Source organism: Vigna unguiculata, chromosome 4 (genome assembly GCF_004118075.2).
Source record: "Vigna unguiculata cultivar IT97K-499-35 chromosome 4, ASM411807v1, whole genome shotgun sequence".
Lineage (NCBI taxonomy): Eukaryota > Viridiplantae > Streptophyta > Magnoliopsida > Fabales > Fabaceae > Vigna > Vigna unguiculata.
Genome location: NC_040282.1, coordinates 32,515,855 through 32,532,467, shown reverse-complemented (window position 1 = coordinate 32,532,467; position 16,613 = coordinate 32,515,855). Strand labels below are relative to the sequence as shown.

The window sequence follows — 16,613 nt, the reverse complement described above, 5'->3', positions numbered from 1 at the left end:
GATATTTGGTGTCATAAACTTGTTCTACTTGTTTTACAAATATAAATGGATCATATGTTTTATTATATCTATGTGATTGCTTTACTTGGACGATTAAATACTTATTATATGCTTTGGTTACTATATTAGTAGTATTATCAAACCATTTACATTGAAAGGGAATTAAATTCATGATTGGCAAGCCAATAAACTCCACTTGAATAATATTAGACAATACTCCATAGAAATGTGACTCTGATTTACCATTGCTTATTTCAACATGATTAGGATAATAAAATGAGGCAAATGTTGATGTTTCCTCCACCAAGTAAGCTTCACAAATAGAGCCCTCCACCCTAGCTTTATTATTCACTTTCTTTTTTGGGGAGTGTAAGAACCTAATAAATAATATAGTCATGCATCATTTAAAATATTGAAGAAATAAACAACAAACAGTGTAAAAGTGATTAGTAATTGTATACCTCTCAAATGGATACATTCAACGATATTGGACTGGACCAGTAACTTTTGCCTCATAAGATAGATGAATTGGAAGATGTTCCATGGAATCAAAGAAGCTTCGTGGAAATATTTGTTCCATTTTACACAATAACACGAGTATATTTTCTCTTATTACTCTTATGTGTTCAACATTTGAGTGATTCTAACATCCTTCCCACAAGGATGCTTGCACATCAACAAGTCAAAGAAATTTTGGGTTTCAGGATCAAGGTTTTCTTCCATGTACTTTGAGGGTCCAGCATGATCCATGATTGTTTGATGGAAAGGACCTAATTCTTCCCTTTGCTCGCAAGTTCGATAAGTTAAACTCCTAATATCCACTTGGGAGAATTGTGGCAAATTTTCACCATGATTTGTCCATCAAATATAATTAGGCATGAATCCCACTTGGTAAAGATCCAATCCAACATGATCCACATACTTGAAAACTTTACACTTACATTTAACACAAGGACCTCTTAACATTTCACCTTTTTCTACAAACTTTTCTTGACCAATAACATATTGAAGGAACTCATATACTTCTTCTCTAAATTCATCTATCAGATGTTTATTAGCATACAATCTTTTATACATCCTCTTTCTACCTTCGAGGATTTCCATCAATGCAAACTGACTACAACAAATGGTATATACAATGTGATTAATGAACTAACATGCATTCTTCAATGAAAACAACAAACAAATGAAAACAATTACATTCTTCAATGAAAACAACAAACAAATGAAAACAATCTTTTAATCACACTAAAATTTAAATTAAGCATGAATAAGATTAAATACTGAATAAGTCAAAAACTTATTGTAGGTGCACAACTCCTATAAGCAAGCTAATCTTGTGAGTTTGTCTACAATACATGAGAGATGGAAAAAGAACCAATATAATATAAAAAATAAACAATATAAATAATTCACCAAAGTATAATATAAAATAATAAAAGGCAAATTGACATTTCAATCGAGCTTTTTATATGATGGAAAAGTATGTAACACGATCTATATAATCAAATGGGTTGAATAAGTTGACCTACCACGTTAATGAATTTTGACCCACGTAAGAAAAACATGGTTCATGACTCCATCACATAGAAAATATCTCACCCATTGAATTCCCTCCTAAGTTTCCTTGATTGCCTCCTAATACCACCCTTATAATTCTAACTCCAATGCTCATCATAGCAATAGAAATCTTGTTAATAGTTAAACTTAAATATGAAAAAAAAATGTTGAACCTTACAAATCAGGCTTGGGTAGGATTAGCCCGTTTGGCTTTTGGCAACCTACTTATAGTTTTGTTGACAATAAAAATACAAAACCAAATATACCTAAAAACCAATATATATTTATACATAGACATGTATAAACACCAAGGATGAATACAGAGTATAAATAATAGCACTAATTATCTTTTCATTGTGTTTTAAATTTAATAGTAAAATAACATAATTGTTTGTATTTTATTTATCATACAAAATAATTATGATAATAAATATGTAAGAAAAATTGTAGGTCCTTGGTTTTGGAGAAAAGAAAAAAATGAACCAAAACTTGTTAAATTGACTTAAAAGCTCCATAGTCCACATAAAGCAAGCTCGGGCATTGGATTCAAGATTAAAGTGAATGAAAATAAAACTTGAAAGAGAGATAGGTAATATCAATTCATCGTAAAAGTTGGATTTGACTCGTTAAAATGAGTAAAGGATAACATGTGTTTGAAAATACATTTTCTATGTTAGTTTGTAAGAATTCACCTAAAATAACTAAGAGACACAAAAGCTATTGTAGAGCACTTTTATCATGATGCATAAATGTATTATAGTTGTTTGATTGATAAATCATGGTAACCTTAAAGCTACCACATGTGGTGGGAAAACGAAATATCCCTATGGTATCTCCTATAGTTAATTCTAAAAAATGACAAATTTTACACATTATAATCATGAAATGGAGATGTAGTTTTAGAATCAAGAATTTAAAAGACATGATAACTCACTTGAGAGGAAAAATTCAATAAAGGAAATGTCACGAAAATCACATTTTTCCAACATCACTACCATTTCTAGCCAAGATTTCAGTTATACCTTATGTTCCCTAAAGTCTAAGTTCCCTAGACATCTAGCTATAAAGAATGTTTCTCCAAAGTCTAAGTCCTCTAGGCCTCTAGCTATAAAGAGAGACTGTAATAGTAATGGACTGAATTCAAGTTCTAAAAAGATTGTGACCCCAAGACATACCATCAAAACTCAAACTCTAAAGAGGGAAAAGTATAATAGATTATGACCCCAAGACACAACAAATACAAGAGATTGTTTATTTACCCACTTCATAAGGTCAAAACTCAAAACTACACATTCTATTATAAGAAATAAGCCTAAGGCATTGTTAATAAATGTTACATATATTTTGAAGTTTTATTATTAAACTTTACTTTATATACAACTATCCATTATTAATTTTCAAAAGGGTAAGGTTCTGGGAATATCCATCAATGAGATACGTATCATGGTTATGCTGCATAGTGATGTCAAAGAACTAAGCTAGAATAGACCACAAATTTTACTCAATTTGTTGTTCAATTAAGTGGCATAAAAGGGTTGTGGTGGAGGTGGGCCAAATTCTTATATGTAATTCATAATGGATTAGTGTTATGCTAGCCACAATAGACCACAACTTCGCTAGAATTAACTAAAGCTAATTATATTACTTAGATAAGCTAGGTTAGAGTTAGAGGGATAGCTAAGAATATAAATTATATTATATTATACGTGTGAGGTTTTATTGGGGATTCTTCATGAAAAAGTAACTGAGGTCTAATTAAGCTTTGGTTCAAAATGAACGTTTCAAAGAAAAAAATAGACAAATTGTTTGCACTATACACAACAACTAGTGCTGGAGTACTGCAAAGTTTGAAAGAGTTATTCCATCTCTGCAGCTCCTCCCGTAAAAAAATAGATGGCAACACAAAATTTTTCAACCAAGTTGCGGTTCGGTAGTTGCAAGGAAAAGAAAAGAGATGACCATGGTAGGGTTTAGGGTTTGGCACAAAATGTTAGAGCAAGTGAGACAAAATAGGATTTGGAGGCAAACTAAAAATCTATTAATTTGGGGGCAAGTTGAAAACAAGGAGGCTAATACCGAATATAATTTAGCCACCGAAATATATTCAGTCTCCAATCTTTTAATTGAGTGGGAAATTGGACTTCTATTTAGCCACTGAAACACCTTTGGTCGCTATATAACCACCAAAACGAATTTGGTTGCTAATAAACCACTTTATTCGGTCGTTAATTTGGTGGCTAAAACAAATAATTAATTTTACTTTTCATAGTCACCGATTTAGCAACTGAATTTTTGTCACTAATATTATCGATCACTAGTTTAGTCAATATACGAACTAAATCACTAACAAGTCATTCGATGGCTAATTTGAAATTGATATAAATCGATGACTATTTTAGTGACAATTTGCGACCATATTATTTTAGTGGCTAAATGACTTTTTTCTAGTAGTGGAAGATGTGATAGTCAATCAGGCTAAATGGCTAAATCGACGACTTTTTCTAGTGCCAATGGAAAAAGCGCAAAAAGTTAGTCAATCAGGCTTGAAGGACTCTTGTGTGGTGATGTATGCTTTTAAGGACCAACCATTGATAGTATAAGAGATGTGAATGATTATGATTTTGTCTCCCTTTTGGACCTTATGGGGATCTTTTTCTTGTATTTTTATTACATTCACTAATTTAGTGAATGTCTTCTTTCCATTGTAAGATTTATTCGTTGCTTGCATTTTCCATGATACAATATAGATATTGTTTCTATATTCTCTTCAATATCTTGTTCTAGTGTCAGTGTTTTACATTTGTGCTCTCATTAACACCATAATTCAAAATAGAATATTGAAAGAGTTAGGAAATGATGCTAAGAAGATTTTAGAACTAATGGACAAATATAATGGAGATTATGAGTCTCATTTCAAGCAGTTGGAATTATCTATGAAGGAAGTCTTGATTGCTCACACTAATAGTGGTCTGAACTCAAATTCCTCAACGCTTAGCTCACAGACATCATCATTCCAAATTCACAATGTCATGGTCCAAATGTTTTTCGGTGGGTATTCAAAGTAGAAAAATCTTTAAATACTATACAATGCTTAATTACATTTTTCATCCACCTCGAGAAAGACATTGCTTTTGTGATTTCAAATGATGCAAAACAACAACTTGTTACAATCTTGGCAAAGTTTCATGTTATGCTAGATGTGGATCTTGGTTTCTCACAATTTGAATGTCCTCATTCTACATTATTTAATTAGTTTAAAAAAGTTATATTGTTGAATATTATATGCGGTTTACAACTATTACTAATAAAAGCACTAGAGTCATTACAGATGTCTTGCTTTACTATTTCATAGATTTCTTGCTTGATTATTTCATTAGTGGTTAAAAGTTGGATATTATATATTATAGTAGGGATGTTTTATCCCAAAGCCCTAACTCTCTACTAAAAACAATATCATTGGCCAAACTATTTAAAGACAAGCATACAATTACCATAAAAAACATGTCCACCAATGTCTGCAAGTAAACCAAAACCAACACAACTCAGCCAAAGGATTGTTGCAACCTCTTTCTATTTATGACAAAATATGGAAAGATGTGGCCACAAATTTTATTATGGGACTTCTTCTTTCTCAAGGCCATTGTCATTATGGTATTCATCAACAAATTGTCTAAATATGTCCACTTTACCGCTCTAAAAAGCAGTTATACAAGAAAATAGGTCATTGAGGTTTTTATCAAGACTATTATAAAGTTACATGGGTTTTCAAAATCTATAGTCTTAGATTGAGGCCAAGCTTTTATGAGTAGTTTATAGAAACACCTATTTAAGTGACACTACACTAGTTGTGAGCTTAGCCTAACATTCCCAAAAGTGATGGTCAATTTGAGGCTCTCAATGAATATCTTAATATGCATTTATTGTGTTTTATTGGTGAAATTTTCAAAGAGTAGACTAAATTATTAACATGGGCATAAGTATGGTACAATATTTATTTTTAAACCAACATTTGTATGACACCATTTCAAGTTGTCTAGGATCATGACCCATCAACCATAACCAAGTACCATTTAGATCAAACTAACCCTTCATCCTTGAAGAGTTGTTGCACCAACGTAATGACATTCTCAATCAATTAAAAACACAATTTATTAAAAGCTCATAATCAAATAACAAAAGAAGGACTCACGTGGAGTTTCAGGTAGGTGACTTTCGTTCGTCAAACTCAATCCATAAAATGTTACGGAGACCACCACCAATCATATGTGTCATTACCTTTAATCACAAATGCAAAAGGTCCTATCACTCAACCAAGAAAAGTTTTAGAGTCTTGCGTAATTTTACGAAATATCAAACACATTCAATGGGAGGAATTAGTACATCAAATATTGTGTGGGAAGATATCAATGTCATCAAAAGGGATTATCCTAAGTTCAACCTCGAGTACAAGGTTGATTCCAATGGAGGAAGAAAAGTTATGGTGGTTAAGGGTTCATTGGGCGAATTGACAAATAATGTCAAGGAGATTATTGGAAAATAAAAAAGGTGAAGTCATTAATTGTATGACACATATGGACAAAGACATGAAAAGCATTGCCAACACAAAATTTTTATCAATCAGACCTTGGAGGATTTTGTGTGGCAAGGCTTGCTTTTAAGGACCAACCATTGGTAGTAGATGGGTTGTGAATGATTATGCTTTTGTTTACCTCTTGATCCTTAAGGGATCTTTTTCTAGTATTTGTAATGCATTCATTGAGTTAGTGGATGTTTTCTTTCCATTGAAAGATTTATTTTTTGCTTGCATTTTTCATAATATAATTGTGATATCATTTCCCTATTCTCTTCAATATGTTGTTCTAGTTTAAACTTCTTATAAATGTCTTCTTGTGGTAGTATTTAAATAAGTTTCTATCATTTTCAACAAGAAAAAAAATAAGAAATAAGAAAGAAAATTAGAACAAATATCATATCAATAATTTGTATGATATAAATAGTATGAATAGATGTCAAAACACACTTTTTGAATCACTTGCTACAAAATTAAATTATCTTTATAGTGACTATTCAAGACAAAAAGAGTTTTAACAATACACAAGATTATTTCATCAGGTCCAACAACTACACATTCAAATTCTCAAGGTTAAGCCTCCAACTATTGAGCTTCATTTACACTTTCGAAAACAATATCACATCACATGGACAATCAAATTGAGAATACCTTATCTAAGTCATACAATTGTAAATGAAACTAAATAATAGGTATGAAACATCTTATTGTAACAATCCATATCAATCCACTTTCCTTTTAAATTTTACAAGATTTACACAAAAAATTTGGAAAAAATGAATAAAAAAAAACTTAGATTTAAATTTAAATTATTTACAATAACTAATGTATAATTTTTGAATGCTATAAAATCTTTCAAAGAACATCTTAACCTCCCAGTTAAGAATAAACGCATTCAAGTATTGATTAAATTAGAAGAAGCAAGATGGCTTAGAGACAAGATGAGAAAAAAAATGTATTCTAAAGTTATCTCCAATGAGATTCACTTCATAAATGATCGTTAAATAATTAATTTGTACCATAAGTTTCTCTTAAGTATAAACTTTTTCGCTGGTATTTAAAATAATTCACAAAATTTACTCCAAATTGAATAAATGAAGATTGCTTAAGGATGCAACTGTTAGTAAATTTAAACCACTAAAATCAGTATAAATAAACATAATTCATTATCTAGAATGCCATTTTTAATAAATTATTTTGTACTTCATATTCATTTAAATCATTTAAGAATATTTTAATGGATAAGGGGAAAATAATATTATGTAACTAATTTTAGTAACTACATTTTTGGATTCAACTAATTATTCAAATGTAAAGACAAAATAACAACAAAACAAATAAAAATACAAGTAATTAAAATATAATCTTGTAGTATATAAAAGTAAAATGTTTATCTAAATACTACAATCCAAATAATAAAAATGTAAATAATTAAAATATAAACTTGTTTCAAAATTTAAATAATAGTAATAATATTAATATTATTTATGATAAATATAGTAATAATACCAGTAAATAATAATAATAATTGTATTAATAATAATATCATTAAAAATAATAATAATAATGTTATTAATAATAATAAATTTTTCTAGTTTTTTCTCATAATATATAAAAAGATTAATATATTATAAGTTGATATTATAAGTAATACTATACTAATATTTTTACTATTACTAATATTATCAATAAATTTAATAATAACAACAATCAAATATAATCATAATAATAATAATATATTATATATTAATATGGTTAATAATACTAATAATAATAATAACACTAATAATTTTACTATTACTAATGTTAATAATTTTCACAATAACAAAATATAATAGTAATAATACTAATAGTAATACTAATAATTTTACTACTATTTTAAGTATTAATTTTCGTATATTATAATTAATATTTTTTTTAATTACTTCTATACTGATAATAATAATAATATATAATAATAATGTTAATAATAACAATAATAATAATATATAATAATAACATATAATAATAATAATTATATTATTATTATTATTATAATATTAATATTGATTATAATTTTACTACTATCACTATAAATAATATTTATAATAATAATATTATTGATAATTACAAATAATAATAATACTTATAAAAATATTACAAATAATAATATTACTTATAATTAATATTATAGTGTAAATCATAAATAAATAAAAAAAAATTTGGTAATTACTTTTTTGGATTCAACTAATTATTCAAATGGAAAGACAAAACAATAAAAAATAAATAAATATACAAATAATTAAAATATAATCTCGTACTATATAAAAGTAAAATGTTTATCTAAATACTACGATCCAAATAATAAAAATTTAAATAATTAAAATATAATCTTGTGTCAAAATTGAAATAATAATAATAATATTAATATTATTTATGATTAGTATAGTACTAACAATAATAAATAATAATAACAATAATAATAATTATTATTTTATTAATAATAATATCATTAAAACTAATAATAATAATGTTATTAATAATAATAATTTTTTCTAGTTTTTTGTTTTCATAATATATAAAAAGATTAATATATTATATATTGATATTATAAGTAATACTATATTAATATTTTTACTACTACTAATATTATCAATAAATTTGATAATAACAACAATCATATATAATCATAATATTAATATATAATATATTAATATGATTAATAATACTTATAATATTAATAAAAATAACAATAACAATAATAATTTTACTATTACTAATAATGTTAACAATTTTCATGATAACAAAATATAATAGTAATAATACTAACAATTTTACTACTAATTATAGTATTAATTTTCGTATATTATAGTTAATAATTTTTCTAATTACTTCTTTACTCATAATAATAATAATAATAATAATAATAATATATAATAATAATGTTAATAATACCAATAATAATAATATATAATAGTAACATATAATAATAATTATTATTATTACTATAATATTAATATTGGTTATAATTTTACTACTATCACTACAAATAATATTTATAATAATAGTATTATTAATAATTATAAATAATAATAATACTTATAAAAATATTACAAATAATAATATTATAATAATTAAAAATAATAATAATTATAAAAATATTACAAATAATAATATTACTTATAATTAATATTACAGTTGAAATCATAAATAAATGAAAAAAAAAACTGATTTTTGTAGAATTTGAACCCGGGTCCTTTTGTTACACAATTTTAAAATGACGAAAAAACTAAATTTTATAACACTTGTCAATAAAAGAATATGGGTAATGTAATAATTTTGGTGGTATCTTCTTAATACTAATAATGTTAATATTACTTACACCCTACCGTTGTCTAATCACTTCTAAAATTTATTTTCCGAAACACAATAAACAATTTCAGAAAAGAATTTTCCGAAAATCAGGAAATCAATCACTCGTCCTTCTACGGAAAAACACTTTTCGAAAGTTTTTAATGGGATGGGAAGCGAAATTTGATAGGGTGCAGAAAGTTTTAGCCATTTTGATAATAGAGGTGCGTGCAGGAAACAAAAGCCTTTACACAAACTCAAAAAATGTTAGGGGTTTTCTTCCTGCACCTCCAATATTTCTTCTACACCTTTAAATTTTTCTTAAAATCCAAAATTTTCCTTTGACCATTTTAAAATTTTAAATTAATCACTTCTTTCATTTTTTCTCTCTTATTTAATAAAAACTACTCCCTCACTTTCTTTTAACCTAAACCTAGCAACCTTCCTCACCTCACCCTCAAACCCTCTGTCTTACTCTCCTCACTCTCTAAGCTCGCCCCTCAAGCCACACTCCTCATTGTTTTTTTCTATGGTCTCCCTCTTCCTTTCGTCATTCCTCTACATTAACACAGATAATGATATCCCTTCGTAGTTTTTCGTTTTTCATTTTTTGTGTTGTTGATGTCATGTTTGTCATGCATCTATAGGTATAAGCATCATTTAGTTGATTGGAGTATAGATTTGTGAGTATCAATGCCTAAAACGTAAACCACGAACCGGAAGTTGACTTCTGCAAGTGATTTAATTCTGACTTCCGTAAGCCACAAAATGACGAAAGTGGACTTCCGTAGACAAAGATAAGTTTCGGAAGTGGACTTCCGTAGACCACTATGAATAGCATGAAAATGACATGACCGAAAGTCGACATCCGTAAGGCATCAATACCCGAAGTTGACTTCCGTAATTAAAACTGACTTTTGTAGTGGTGACTTTCGTAGGTGGTGACTTTCGTAGTTGATGACTTCCGTAGGTGGTGACTTCCATAGTTGGTGATTTCCGTAGTTGAAAATGACTTTTGTAATTGGAAGTGACTTCCGTAAGAAGAGATGCGTAAAAGAGGGTGACTTCTGTAAGTGTTGTGTCTGGAAGTGGACTTTTGTAGGTGTGCAAAAAATATCACCGGAAGTCGACTTCCGTAAGCACGTGGGCGACTTTTGGTGAATGGTATTAGGCAACATTGGCTTAACTCACCGGATGTCGACTTCCGGAGATATTGGATTCCGAATGTCAACTTCCGATTGTTTTTTTTTCAATATAAATTTTTTAATATTTATTATTTTATCATCGTTGTTATGTTATTTTTCTAGGTTACGTTGTAATATTTTTTGTACTTAATTTTAATGTAAATAAGTTTTAGTATTAATTATTTATAATTTAGAATAATTAAAATTTTAATTATTTACGATGAAAGAAGAGAAATCTGAGATGAAACTCGAATTTACTTGTGATTCCATGAAAGTTAAAGAAAGATTGTCTATTTTAGATAACTTTAATTGTCTATTTTAGATAACTTTAACCACCTATAATCTAACATCAGTAATCAATACCACTTTTTTCAAAATAAAAAATATATAAAAACAAAATTAAAATATTCCTCCAACAATAAAATAAATATAAAAATAAAATAAAATATACATAAACAGTAAACCATAAAAAGAAATTCAAGATAAATAAAATTCAATCAATAAAAAATAAAAACATTCATTCAAAAATATAAAACAAACAATGAATAAATAAATAGTATACTTAAACAAATAATAATTAAAACACACAAAAATATATAAAGAAAAAATAAATATTCATGTAAATAAAAATTAAATAAATAATATAAATAAATAATAAATAAAACAGAAGTTATTACTCGATCCCTAACAAAATTACAAAATAAAATAAAAAAACCACTTACTCTATCTACATTACATATCCTCATCCTAGGGAAGCACCCTACCACAGTGGAAAAAGAAAAGAGAAAACCATGTTATCTTAACTTCACGCATAACGAAGGAAAAGAAAGAAAAAAAAATGTATATAGCTAACACATTCGGAGAAACAAAAACAACTCACCACTTTCGGAAGAAAAAAATTGGAAGTCGACATCCGTTTATTTTCATTTTCGGATGTCCACTTCCACAATATTGTGAAAAATTAACTTCACTTTAAAGGATCGAAAGTCCACTTTCGTAAGACTGCAAAAAAGAAAAACTTTACTTCCATACCGGAAGTCCACTTCCGTTTTACACAGACACTTTCGGATGTTCACTTCCGAAATTGGGATTTTTTTTCATTGTGTTCTAGAAGTCGATCTGTATATGGCCAAAAAATAACTCCACTTCCGTTTTACACAGACACTTCCAAATGCCCACTTCCGAAAGTAGGAATTTTTTTATTATGTTCCGGAAGTCGACTTCCGTATATGGCTAATGATGGAAAATGATTTTTGTAAAAAGTTATCTCCATATACGTAGAACATTAAAAACCCAACTCAATTGTTTTCATTTTTTTCACCTAAGATTTCAGTATCTCAAACATAAACTTATAAGGTATACACATTGTAATGCGTACCTTTTTTCTGAGAAGAAATGAAACAAAGTGGTGAAATACCAGTGGACCCTGAACTGCAAAATTCACACTTCAACCAGCAACAAAAGTTGTTTTACTGAAAATGAAAGTGAAAGTGAAAGAAAAGGGAAAAATAATTGGAGGTGCAGCCGTACATATACAAAAACTGCTATCATTTAATTCAGGCAACCAACTACCTTTGTCACTTCATAATTGTTGAATTATTACGTTTAGCTAGTTAAATTTTTTTATTTATTTAATTTTTCAAGGGCATAAATGGATGAGCATGAATCTTATGAATCTTTAGAAGTGCAGAACAAATATTGGGGGTGGAGGAAGAAAACCCCAAAATGTTATGTGTATCACCATGTTCTGGGTTAGCAAACACTTTTGGGCCCAAAGTTGTTCTACTAACTAACACCCTAAATCTTGGTTGCAACTTGGGTCTCCAACCAAGTCCAAAATAGATTATGGACCAAATAAAAACCGTACACTAAATTTTGTATCTTATTTGTAAATAATAATCTCCAATCGGCATTGAACTGAAACAATGGAAACTTACAAAACAAAACAAATTGTAAAACACCAAACCAACAGACATGAAAGTGGCTGTAGTTTAGTGGTAAGAATTCCACGTTGTGGCCGTGGAGACCTGGGCTCGAATCCCAGCAGCCACAGGTTATTTTTAACTTTTCTTTTTTTTAATTTGATCTTAATAAATCAGTTTCTTTAACATTAGTAATTCATATTTTTAATTTAATAATTTTAGTTGTACAAAAGAGATTTTATTGTAATTCACATTTACCAAATATAAAGAAATTTGTGTAAATTTTTACTATCTTTTGAAACATCCACAAGCCACTCAAGTATATATATATATATATATATATATATATATATATATATATATATATATATATATATATATATATATATATATATATATATATATTTAAAGTTCTAACATAATTTTAGAAATATATTATCGCAAAGCTGATAATATAAAAAAATAATAATGTTGTGGGATATGATCTATTAAGTCCATAAAATTAATGAGTATTTCACTTTTGTGACCTAAAATATTCTCTCACTTTATTACATGTTTGTTTAATCATTTAGGATATTAATAGTTAAGTTAAGCACATGCGTCTAGTTAAGAAAGACTCAATCACTTGTTTGTATTAATGAAATGTCACTAATTTTAATTTATAATATGAAATATAACTTTATCGTCATTGAAAGTATTATTTTTATTTCTTTAATTATATAATTTATTAATGGCTTTTTAAATAGTTAACAAAAGTTAGTCCTGGTATTGTCCAGAAGTGCGATGGCCCAAGGCCCGCGATTAGAAGAGGTGAAAAAACAACTATGCATAATTTTATAGTTAGTAAACACATTTGTATAAATAAATTAAAGTCTTTGCCTCTTTTTATTTGAATTAAAATAAAGTAGCTAATTAAAAGTTATCTTTTATGTTGATTATTAGTATTTTTTTTTCTGATGTCTTGTTCATTAATTCATCTCAAATGAACTTTCTACTAATTATTTTAAATGAGTATAGATATAGTCTAGCAATACTGTAATTTATGTGTTTATACTAAACTATTGGATCTACCAAATATTATGTATGATAATTATTAGTGTGCGTGAAATATATATTATAAAAAGAGAAATAAATAATATAATTGAACATTTAACTTTTAAAGAAAATTTTTTACAACAAAATAGAATTTGAGATAACGAGATGAAACGTAAAGAAGTAACATGTGAAAAATAAATTTGTATGTCTATATTATTAAAAATATATTGGTACTTCTTGTAAGTATGTTAAGTCCAGATTTCCTATTGACATTTTTAGTATTGCTTCTCTCTTCGAGCTTTTAAAATGCATTGGAATTAATATATTAAAAAAAATTCATTTTAAAACATCAAAACCAACAATATACATAGAGTTGACAAAACGGGTCATCCGACCCAACCCGACTCACATATTAGCGAGCCAACAAAATTAGAATCCGATCCGACCCACCACGGGTTGGCTGGTTAAATCAGTTGGCTCACTGGCTCACTTAATTAAAAAAAAATAACACACAATTTTTTTCTTCAATCTCAAGAAAACTAAATTATAATTCAGATTAAAAATCTAAATAAACTTCAATACAATCCAAATAAAATTCTAAATTATGTTAAACTTCAAATACAAACCAAAATCACAAAAATATAAATTACTATCTAACATCAAATCATTATTGTCACTTATTAAACTATAATATTAGAATCTTGAATAAATAAATCCACAACATTTTCATCTCTTGAAACATCTTCTTTATTCCCATCTACAACAAAAATATATATATATATATATATATATATATATATATATATATATATAATATATATATATATATATAATATATACATATATAATATATAATAATATATATATATACAATATACAAATATATATATATATATATAATATATATATATATATATATATATATATATATATATAATATAACATATATATATATATATATATATATATTAATTAAATATTTAAAATTTATTGGCGGGTTGGTGAGCCAACCCGACTCATCACAGGTTCAACCCAATGAGCTGGGTTCTTAATGGGTTGGGTTCATTTTTGTCTACTAACATATATCCATTTGAATCTTAAGGTAAAAAACTTCAAGCAACAATTTCATCAAATTATTTACTATTATTATTATTATTATTATTATTATTATTGATTTATAAATTATAACATAAAGTTAATAAAAAGTATAAGGAAAAAAATATTTATTTATGGTGAAGATGACTTTGGCTACCATTTATGGAATAATGAAAACATAACTATTATTAATAGTAAAGATGTGATATTCAATGAAAGAGTAATTACAAGAAGAGAGACAACATAACAACATATACAATAGAAACTTAGAAAAAGAGTAGTTCGGTATATGTAAAGATGGATGATGTCCTAGAAACTCCAATAATTAATCCTCGCCTAGAGAAATCAATTGAAAATAACAATGATCAACATCTTGACACACCCAAATCTTATAATCCAACTCTTGTTTTGAGAAGATCTTCTCAACCTCATAAATGTAATATGAAATGCCTAAATTATATATTATTGACTGATGTTAGGAAACCTAAAAATTATGAGGAAACATGTCAAATTTCAGATGTTGGTAAGTGGGAGCTTGTCATAAAAGATAATATTAAGCTTTTAGTATCCAATCGGACATGGAAAATAATAGAGTTGCCTATTGAGAAAAAAACACTTCAAAATAAATGGGCGTATCAAGTAAAGGATGACCATGATGACTACAAGAGATATAAAGTCTGACTAGTTGTCAAAAGATTTCAACAAAAGGAAAAGAATTAAGTACACAAAATTCTTTGTTTTAGCTATGAAACTCAATTCTATCAGGTTAATCTTAAGTATTATTTCTAGTGAAGGGATCTACCTTAAGCATTTTTTATGTATAAATTCTATTTCTTCTTGTAGACTTTAATGAAAAGATTTGTATGCATCAACCCGAAGGTTTCTTAGAATAAGGAAAAAAGAATATGGTGTGCAGACTAAAGAAAAGCTTGTATGATTTGAAACAAGCACCACAACAATGGTGCAAGAAGTTTGGAAGCTTCATGCGCAAGGAAATTTTCTAAAACTTCAATACTGACTATTATTCTTTCTTCAAGAGATATAAATTGAGCTATATTATTTTGTTAATTTATGTAGATGATATGTTAGTACCAGGTTCAGATATTGGTGAAATTAAAAACTTGAAGAGGAATTTGTCAAAAGAATTTAACATGGAGGACTTGGGTCCAACAAAGAAGATCATTGGAATTCAAATAACACGAGATAAGAGAAAATGAATTTTGTAATTATCTCAAGAAGAATACATCAATCATGTTTTGCAAAAAATTAACTTGAAAGATGTCAAGCCAGTTAACAAACCTTTGGCTAGTCATTTTCATTTATCCAATTATAAGGAATCTTCAAGTGATACGAATTTGAGGACAAATTGCCTTCAAGAAGGAGGGTATGATAGAAGACTATCTCTTAAATTTCAAGTGATACGAATTTGAGGATAAATTCTCTTCAAGAAGGAGGGTATGATAGAAGATTATCTTCTGAACATATATAAGAAGAACTTGAGGAAGAACATTTGCAATTCAAAGGATCTATGACAAGGTCAAAGATCAAAACACATCTCCTTGAAGCCTATAATGTTCCATGAAAGACGAAACTTAAAGAACATGAACACAATTGAAGAATAATTTAGGAAATTAAATAAATTGTAACTTTATTTTAATTTTACAAAATGTTAAATTTGTTCAGGGAATGAATCTCGTTGGGTGAGCTAGTTTGTGTTCGTTGAGCCAGTGGGCCTTGCTAGGCGAAAGTCAGCGTCTGCAATTTTCGTTTATTGTTATTTATGTGTTTTAGGATTTGGGCTTTCTTTTAGGATTTCTAGGTTATCTTAAACTTCTGTGTATGTATATAGAGGTACCAAAAGTTGACGTGGGCCCTTTTGAGTCATGTTATATGCATTAGCATTTTGTAAGAGAAGAT

The 16,613-nt window shown here is 27.4% G+C and overlaps 1 non-coding gene across 1 annotated transcript; it reads left to right on the top strand.

The window, feature by feature from the left end:
- The first annotated feature begins 12,624 nt into the window (after nt 1–12,624).
- On the top strand, nt 12,625–12,696 carry TRNAH-GUG. Its single transcript has one exon. It is a non-coding gene; the product is annotated as a tRNA-His (tRNA).
- The last annotated feature ends 3,917 nt before the right edge of the window (nt 12,697–16,613 follow it).